Below are 9,581 nucleotides of genomic sequence, written 5' to 3'. Positions count from 1 at the left end.
TAGGATATACTCTTCATAAAAAAAACTTGCAGGATCAGGCTCCATTATGCAAAGTTACCATTGCAAATACACTATATAAAACATTAGTAACTGACCTTATAGTGAGTGTCTGCTATAGGCCACCTGACCAGGAAGAACAAGTGGATCAGGACCTCTACAGACACATAGGAGCAGCATCATGGTCGCAGGGCCTGGTCCTCATGGGGGACTTCAATCACCCTGCTATCTGCTGGAGGGAAAACACAGCAGGGCATAAGCAATCCAGGAGGTTCCTGGAGTGAATCGATGACAACTTCCTCACCCAAGTGACAGAGGAGCCAACAAGGAGAGGTGCTCTGCTAGACCTCCTACTGATCAACAAGGAGGGGCTCATTGCGGATGTGAAGATCAAAGGCAGCCTTGGCTGCAGTGACCATGAGATGGTGGAGTTCAGGATCCTGAGGGGAGAGAGGAGGGCAAAAAGCAAGCTCACAACCCTGGACTTGAAGAGAGCTGACTGACGTCTTCAGGGATCTGCTTGGAAGCATCCTGTGGGATAAGGCCCTGGAGGGAAGAGGGGCCCAAGAAAGCTAGTTAATATTTGAGGATCACCTCCTCCAAGCTCAAGACTGTGTCCTGTTGAGGAGGGGGAGTGATAGAGCGGCTTGGTGGGCACCTGGTGGCTAGCCAAGGTCAACCCACCACACACAGGTTGCTCAGAGAGCTTGTGGAGTCTCCCTGCTTGGAAATATTCAAAAGCCATTTGGACATGGTCCTGGACAATTGGCTCTAGGTGGCTGTGCTTGGGGGGGGTGGGGTGGGTGGACAAGATGACTTCCAGAAGTCCCTTCCAACCTCAACCATTCTGGGATTAGTTGGCCTTTATTTTTAGTGTCTTAGTATCACAAAAATGTGACATATAATGTAAATATTAATATACCCATCTAATTAAGCTTAAGGTTGTCCTAGAACAAGTGCTTTCGAACTAAATCATTCTTCGTTTTAGGCTGAATTCATTTATCCAGAGAGTTTAGGTTGTATGTCCAACATTTTTTTTTTTTCTACTATCCATTTAAGCCATGGCAGATTCTGGCAAGAACAGCCATAGTCATGAAACAACATGATTAACCCACCTTCCCAGGTGCCCTGGCATAATAGGTACGAGGCTCTGCAAGTGCAACCGAACAATGACAAGGATGATGGTTCATCTAGGTTGGTGTTGTCACAAAGGTTAAATCGGCCTATGCCCTGCATCAAAACCACTTCCATAAAGAAAAAAAGACAGGTCATTGTCATAGAAGACTCTCTTCTGAGGGGAACTGTTGTGGTTTAGCCCCAGTCAGCAACTAAGCACCACACAGCTGCTCGTTCACCCTCCTCCCCCCAGTGGGATGGGGGAGAGAATCAGAAGAACAAAAGCAAGAAAACTCATGGGTTGAGATAAGAACAGTTTAATAATTGCGGGAAAGAAGGGGAAATATAATAATAATAATAGTAATAATAGTAATGAAAAGGAAAACAACAAGAGAGAGAGAGAGAGGAACAAAACCCAGGAAAAAACCCACAAGTGATGCAACTGCTCACCACCCACTGTGATTGCTACCCCCTGGCCACCTCCTCCCAGTTTCTATACTGAGCATGACGCCATATGGTATGGAATAGCCCTTTGGCCAGTTTGGATCAACTATCCTGGCTGTGCCCCCTCCCAGTTTCTTGTACACCTGGCAGAGCATGGGAAGCTGAAAAGTCCTTGACTAGTGTAAACATTACTGAGCAACACCTAAAACATCAGCGTGTTATCAACATTATTCTCATACTAAATCCAAAACATGGCACTAAGAAGAAAATTAACTCTATCCCAGCTGAAACCAGGACAGGAACAGAAGGCCCAATATGCAGACCGGACCCACTTCTTGGGGAAGTCTGCTGCCTCCCTGGGGCCTGGGTTAAAGATGTGATGAGTAAACTTCCTACCCTGGTATGTGGCCCTCTGGTTAAGGGATCAGGAGCACAAGTAGTGTTCTCCTCTATCCTTCCAGTTGCAGGGAATGATGAGGGAAGAAACAGGAAGACCCAGCAGATCAATACCTGGCTCCGAGCCTGGTGTCACAGGCAGAATTTGGGGGTTTTTGATCATGGGTCGGTCTACACAACACCAGGCCTGCTGGTGACAGACGGGGTGCACCTGTCTCAAAGGGGAAAAGGATCTTTGCACAGGAGTTAGCAGGGCTCATTGAAAGAGCTTTAAACTACATTTGAAGGGGGGAAAGGGCTTGCTAGTGGCTTGCTAGTGATAAGCCTGGGGGCGTCATGCTAATGTTTGAGGGACGGTGTGCTAGCGAGGTCCTTCAGCCTGCTCCACGATGTGCTGAGTACACTGTGAAAAGAGCTAAAATCCCAAAGACAAAAAGAAATGCTGTAAATATCTTGGTTGCTCAATGTTTTCTTTTAGTCTCCCTTTCGCAGATAATTTGGCCTAGCTTGCCAGTAAACTTAGATAGCAGAATTGCTAACGAGCTTTCTTTATTTGACCTAATCATTAGAGTAAGAATGCTTTGCCTGTGTTAAATCCTTGGTTAGCTGAGATAGTTGTAATGAAGATAGATAAAAGGAATTCTTCAGGCCCTGTGTCCCTGGAAAGGGCTGATAAGGAGAAACTACACAAGAACCACCTGGTTTTGGATATGCAAGGAAAGTATGAGCAAGACAAAGATGGACTGAGCATGCGTAAAGACAAAGTTCAGTCAGCGGTCAGAGTGATGAAGACTACTGACTTCCTCCAACGACCACCAGAGGATCCCTAACGACCACCTAAGGACTTAAGTACGCATGCGTCAGGGACATTTACATATATTAATGAGTTCCAAGAAATCTCATGTTTATATAAATTAATCTTATGAATATGTATATTTTGCAACATATAACCTCTGTGATCTTGCTTGTTTGTCGGAGCACTTGTGGCGGAGCGATCCCCAGTGCTGCCCAGCGCTGCAATAAAGAATACCTGCTTAATAGTCATCCCGACTATTGAGTTCTGATTTCGGCTTTTCACGGCAACAGTTTGGCACCCCAGATGGGACCCTCTCTGCTCGGCTGCAGGACCCGCTGAGAACAGGACTCCCTAGGGTACCCCCGGGATTTCCCGGAGGGACTCCTCGCCTCAATCGGATCACTGCGGGAGCAGACAAGGACCATCTAAAGGAAAAAGGTATTCTTTAAATCTTTTCTGTTTTGGAATTTGGGACCGGTCATTTGGAAGGTTCTCATAAGTCGTAGGAGACGTCCTACGCTGAGCGCCGTATACCAGGCTACTAGTGCCTGAGGGTATACATTTGTATTTAGTACGTTGGTCCAGGCACGGGTTAAGCCTTGTACTTCTGCAATAACGTGCTTTTTGGTATTGGTACACTCATGAAACCCGCATGAGTTTGTACTGTTGGTGGTATGGATTTACTGGCACCAAACTCGGATATTGGTTTATTGGTATTGAATTTGGATATATTCGTTAGGCACTGCGAAATCGGCAACTAAGCGTGAATGAGCTGAGTTAACTCTGGTGTGACTGGTGAGTGACTGAGACACAGTGTGACTGCAAAGTGAGTGTGGAAAACCTGGAGACCTGTGCGTCTCATCCTGAAAATGAATGTGAACCGCTTTTCCTTGTGAATTGTTTATTCAATGTGAGAATTGTGGAACGTGGTCAGAGTGGGAGAATAAAGCGCGACAGGTTGAGGTTATTAAAATAATCTGTGAGAGAATAACAGAAGTACAGAATCAATAAGGTAGAATGGGGGGACAGCAAAGTGGTGGTATTGTAAAGAAAAGCCCCCTAGGATGTATCTTAGCACACTGGAAAGAGATAGGGGGACAACCAGGTGGGAGTGTGAATAAGAAAACATTAATCAAATATTGTGATCAGTGGTGGCCCCTGTACAAATTAGAAGATGGTGAAAAATGGCCTTTGAACGGAACTTTGAAGTATAATACTTTGTTGCAACTAATGTTATTTTTGCGGCGGGAAGGAAAATGGGATGAGGTGGTTTATGCAGATATGTTTTTCACTCTGCGGAATCACCCTGAGTGGCAGAAAGAGTGCGGAATTAATTTGGCGCCCCAGGACCCTATGGTCTTGGCGATAGAAAAGGAGAGAAATAAGCAAAATAGGATATTGAAAAGGTGTTGCTCGGCATGTAGCATTGGACAGAGATGTTTGAAAGTTGGTTCGCAGAATGAAAGGTTAGAGGATTATTTGCCTCCGCTAGAAAGGGAAGGTGATAGAGAAGGAGATGCGGGTGCTGTTGGGAGAGAAGAGCTGGAGATGAGAGAGAGAGAGGAAACAGATATTAGGTTTTCTCCCATAACCACCAGGACCCGAAGCAAAGTGGGACCTGCAATACAGGCTCCCTTAAGACAAGCGATGGGAGCGGGAGGACCTGTTAGAATTAAAGTACCTTTCACTTTAGCAGACTTGGACGGCTGGCGAGTTACTGCAGGAAATTATCGGGACGACCCTGAGAGGGTTGCTAAAGGATTTGAATTGATTGTGAAAACCCAGGACCCTGACTGGGAGGATGTGGATGCAATGCTGGATGCAGTGTTCAGTGAATCAGAAAAACAGATGGTTGTGAGAGCAGCTAGGACTCAGGTGCAGGCTCTGGTGCTGGCTGGGACTCTGCCAGGAACAGTGGATAATCATGTTCCGATTACCAATCCCGGCTGGGACCCTAACCAGACGGGAACCAGGAATTTACTAGTGCGGTACAGGGAATGGATTGCATACGGAATAAGAAATGCTGTCCCAAAATCAGTAAATTGGTCTAAACTGTATGAGATAAAACAAGATAAAAAGGAGTCACCTACTGACTTTTTGAATCGGCTAAAGGAAGGAATGCGGAAATATACTCCTTTAGACCCTACCTCTCAAGAAGGTAAAAGTCAGCTAATATTTCTGTTTCTGGGACAGTCGGTGGATGATATTAGAAGGAAATTACAGAAAGTGCAAGGGGCAGATGCAAGGGACTTGGAAAGGTTATTGGAAACTGCTTGGCAAGTGTATCGGAATAGAGATAGTCGAAAGGAATAACAAATGGGTAAAACAATTGCTAATGCTACAGTAGCTGCTTTGCGCACCGTAGAAGGTCAGATACCCCCTCGGAGCAACAGCAATGAGGGGAGAGGAGTTATGAGAAGTGGTGCAAGTGCCCCACTTAGAGGGAAGAGAGGAAATCAACCCCTCTTGAGAGATCAGTGCGTCTATTGTAAACAACTGGGGCACTGGAAAAAAAAGATTGCCCGAGACTGGGCAAATCGGTGATGGTAGCCAACACGGAAGAAAATTGATGGGGACCAGGGGAATCTTCCCTAGCAGAACCCTTGGTAAAAATTCAGCTAGGGAAAGAAGAAAAACCTGTAGAATTTTTAATAGATACAGGTGCCACATTTTCAGTATTAAATCAGACTTTATTGCCCGTGAGTAAACAAACTGTTAACATTGTGGGAGCAACAGGGCAGGTTGAGAGGGCTTTCTTTCTAAGACCATTGAAATTTAAAATTGGAAAAAGTGTAGGGATTCATAAATTCCTCTACTTGCCTGAAGCTCCTAGACCACTTTTGGGAAGGGACTTATTAGAACAATTGAATGCTGAAATAAGATTTAAAGATGGGGAAATCGAATTTAAAATACCAGAAGAAAACCACATTGAAATTTTAAGTTTGGCTCTCACTGAACCCCAAGTTAGAGAAGAAGAAATTATGCAGGAAATAAAAGACCAGGTATACCCAGGAGTATGGGCCTCGGGAATACCTGGAAAAGCTAAAAATGCGGAATTGGTTGTTGTTAAACTCAAAGAAGGAACACGACCCATTAGGGTGAAACAATATCCTTTGAAATTGGAAGATAGACAAGGAGTGAAACATATTATAGATGAATTTATAAAATTCGGATTATTGACTGAATGCTCTTCAGAGTACAACACTCCCATTCTGCCTGTCAAAAAGCCTGATGGCAAAACCTACCGATTGGTGCAAGACTTACGAGCAATAAATCGGATAGTTGAAGATTTGCACCCGGTAGTGGCAAACCCATACACTTTATTGACCAGTTTAAAAGAAACCTATGAATGGTTCACAGTACTAGATCTGAAAGATGCATTCTTTTGCCTCACCTTGGCCCCTGAAAGCCGCAACTTTTTTGCCTTTGAGTGGGAAAACCCTGATTCAGGACGGAAAACCCAACTAACCTGGACAGTGTTACCTCAAGGATTTAAGAATAGCCCCACAATTTTTGGAAATCAATTGGCTAAAGAATTAGAGGTCTGGGAAAGGCCTCCAGGAAATGGTACCCTTTTGCAATATGTGGATGATATTCTGATAGCTACGGAAAAAGAAGAAGAATGTAAGGAATGGACTGTGAGTTTGTTAAATTTTCTTGGACTAAGTGGTTATCGAGTATCGTTGCAGAAAGTCCAGATCTTGAAAAAAGAAGTAATCTACTTGGGATTTGTGATTTCTAAAGGACAGAGACAGCTCGGGAATGACCGAAAAGAAGCCATTTGCAGGACCCCAGAACCGACCACAGTAAAAGAGCTGCGAACCTTTCTGGGAATGACAGGTTGGTGTCGATTATGGATTTATAATTATGGACTTTTAGTTAAACCCTTGTACGAACTGTTGAAAAATAGTCAGACACAGTTAACATGGACTGATGAGGCCAAGAGGGCATTCAAAGAATTGAAATTGGAATTAATGAGAGCTCCAGCTTTGGGCCTGCCAGACATAACAAAGCCCTTCTGGTTGTTCTCATATGAGAGACAAGGAGTGGCTTTGGGAATTCTAGCCCAGAGGCTGGGTCCTTATAAACGAGCAGTAGCATATTTTTCCAAACAATTGGATGAGGTAAGTAAAGGATGGCCGGGATGCCTTCGGGCAGTTGCCGCTGTTGTTTTGATCATTCAAGAAGCTCGAAAATTTACCTTGGGACAAAAGATGGTTGTGCATACTTCCCATGCTGTAACTTCCGTTTTGGAACAAAAAGGAGGACATTGGCTGTCACCATCAAGGTTTCTGAAGTATCAAGCAGTCCTGATGGAACAGGACGATATAGAAATCGTTACATCTGCTGTTATTAACCCCGCTTCTTTTCTAAGTAATAAGCAGGAAATGAAGACTGTTGTACATGATTGTATAGAAACCATTGAGACCGTATACGCAAGCAGGCCTGACCTGAAGGACGAGCCACTGGAAGAAGCTGACCACACTTGGTATACCGATGGGAGTAGTTTTGTAAAGAATGGAGTTCGAATGGCAGGATATGCTGTGACCACCACAGATCAGGTGGTGGAAGCAAAGTCACTCCCTAAAGGCACATCTGCACAACGAGCCGAAATAGTTGCCTTAGTGAGAGCACCGGAGCTTGCCAAAGGATTGCGCGTGAATATATGGACAGATTCAAAATATGCCTTTGGCGTAGTGCATGCTCACGGAGCAATTTGGAAGGAGCGAGGACTCTTAACCGCTCAAGGGAAAGGTATAAAACACGCTGATATAATACTGCGACTTTTAGAGGCTGTGCAACTTCCGTCAGCAGTAGCGATTATGCACTGCAAAGGACATCAGAAAGGTAACACTGACAGGGAAGTGGGAAATAAGTTGGCTGATTATGAAGCAAGGCAAGCAGCGGAACAAGGTGAGATACTAAGTTTAATTCCTGAAAAATCTTTGCCACTACCTGAATCAGCTGAATACGATGAAAAGGATCAGAAGTTAATTACTGACTTAGAGGCTAAAATTGGCCTATCAGGATGGGCAGTGTTAAAAGATAACAGGATAATAATCCCCTTTAGACTACTGTGGGCACTGACAAAGACTGAACATGATAAAACTCACTGGGGAACTGAAGCTCTGTATAACTCTCTCACTAAGCAGATAGTGGCTAGAAATTTGTTTCAAACTGTGAAAAGTGTGGTTGATAGGTGTGAGACATGTTTGAAAAATAACCCAAAGGTAGAAAATCGTGTAAAATTTGGAAGCATAGGCAAAGGAAATGTTCCAGGTCAAAACTGGCAAATAGACTTTTCGGAGCTCCCTAGAAAAGGGGGGTATAGGTATCTGTTGGTGTTAACCGATACCTACTCTGGATGGCCTGAAGCTTTCCCTTGCAGAACAAATAAAGCTCGAGAAGTAACAAAAGTTTTATTAAGAGAAATTATTCCTAGGTTTGGAGTGCCAGAAGTTATCTCCTCTGACAGAGGGCCACACTTCGTGTCACAGGTAGTTCAGCAAGCTAGTAAGTCTTTAGAAATTAATTGGAAATTGCATACAGCCTACCGCCCACAAGCAAGTGGAGAGGTAGAGAAAATGAACCATATGATAAAAACACAATTGAGCAAAATTTGTCAGGAAACCAACTTGAGATGGGATCAGGCCCTCCCAATTGCATTATTGAGACTTCAAACTAAACCAAGGACTAAAGAGAAATTGAGTCCCTTTGAGATTTTATATGGGAGACCATTTCAAACCAGATATCAAGGGCAAGATCTCACCCAAGCAGGGGAAATTGGCTTACGGCAATATCTAATAGCATTAGGAAAACAATTACAAGAAGTAAATAAATTAGTGGTATCTACCAGAGCGTGGGGTTTAGATTCTCCGGTGCACTTGTTTAAACCTGGGGATTGGGTTTATGTTAAAAATATTTCAGGTGACCCTCTTGAAGAGAAATGGAGTGGCCCTTTTCAAGTTCTGCTCACAACCTACACTGCAGCTAAGCTTGAGAAGCAGGCTGCGTGGATCCACTATTCGAGAATTAAGAAAGCACCTACTGGACCATGGAAATCTCAGCCTACGGGACCAACGTCCGTAAGATTGACCCGAAATTAGTTTTACTGATGCTGCTATGCGCTTGTTTACTAGTGTGTAAAAGTCTATGTGAAGAGGATGCTAACAATTTAATGTTAGAGCTCATTCAAGGATTTGGTAAAATGCGAAATTTGACAAGCGTAACTGCTTGCCTCCCAATTCCTCAATCTGCAGGCCAACCTATCCCATGGGGAATCATACCTGTGAATTTGACAATGCTAGAATATTATGACAAAATGACCCAAGAATTGAATAAGGCTGGAGTAAGATACTATTTAGACCAGAAAGGAGACTGCAGGGATAGAGTTTTGAATGTACTACAAGATCCAGTGACCACAGGAAACAAAACTATAATTGCTAAACCAAGAGGAGGAAAATGTCCTAAAGATTATAGCGAAAAGGACTTTGGCTTTGTATCAGGAGGAGGAACTGCCCTGGGTAAACTAGTAATGTGTATTTTCGATTCAATTCAGGAAGGGAAAAAGGTAAAATCACCTGAATGCGAGAAACTTAGACAGCCTCCCAAAACTTGGGTTAAGCCAGTAGAGGGATTTTGGAAGTATATAGGAAATAACGCCTGGTGCATTGATTGGAGCATAAAGGCAATGTCTGATACTAGTAGGACAAATTGGAGGTGCCCCACAAAGGTAAATCAGTCTTTGATCAACGTTCTCAATTCCACTTTGGAATTACAGCAGAAATGCGCTCAAAATCATTCCCAAGAATGTAGGCAAAAGATTCCTTCT

The sequence above is a fragment of the Mycteria americana genome (assembly GCF_035582795.1).
Source record: "Mycteria americana isolate JAX WOST 10 ecotype Jacksonville Zoo and Gardens chromosome Z unlocalized genomic scaffold, USCA_MyAme_1.0 Scaffold_18, whole genome shotgun sequence".
Classification (NCBI taxonomy): Eukaryota; Metazoa; Chordata; class Aves; order Ciconiiformes; family Ciconiidae; genus Mycteria; species Mycteria americana.
The sequence above is the reverse complement of the archived record's forward strand: the minus strand, read 5'-3'. Positions refer to the sequence as shown.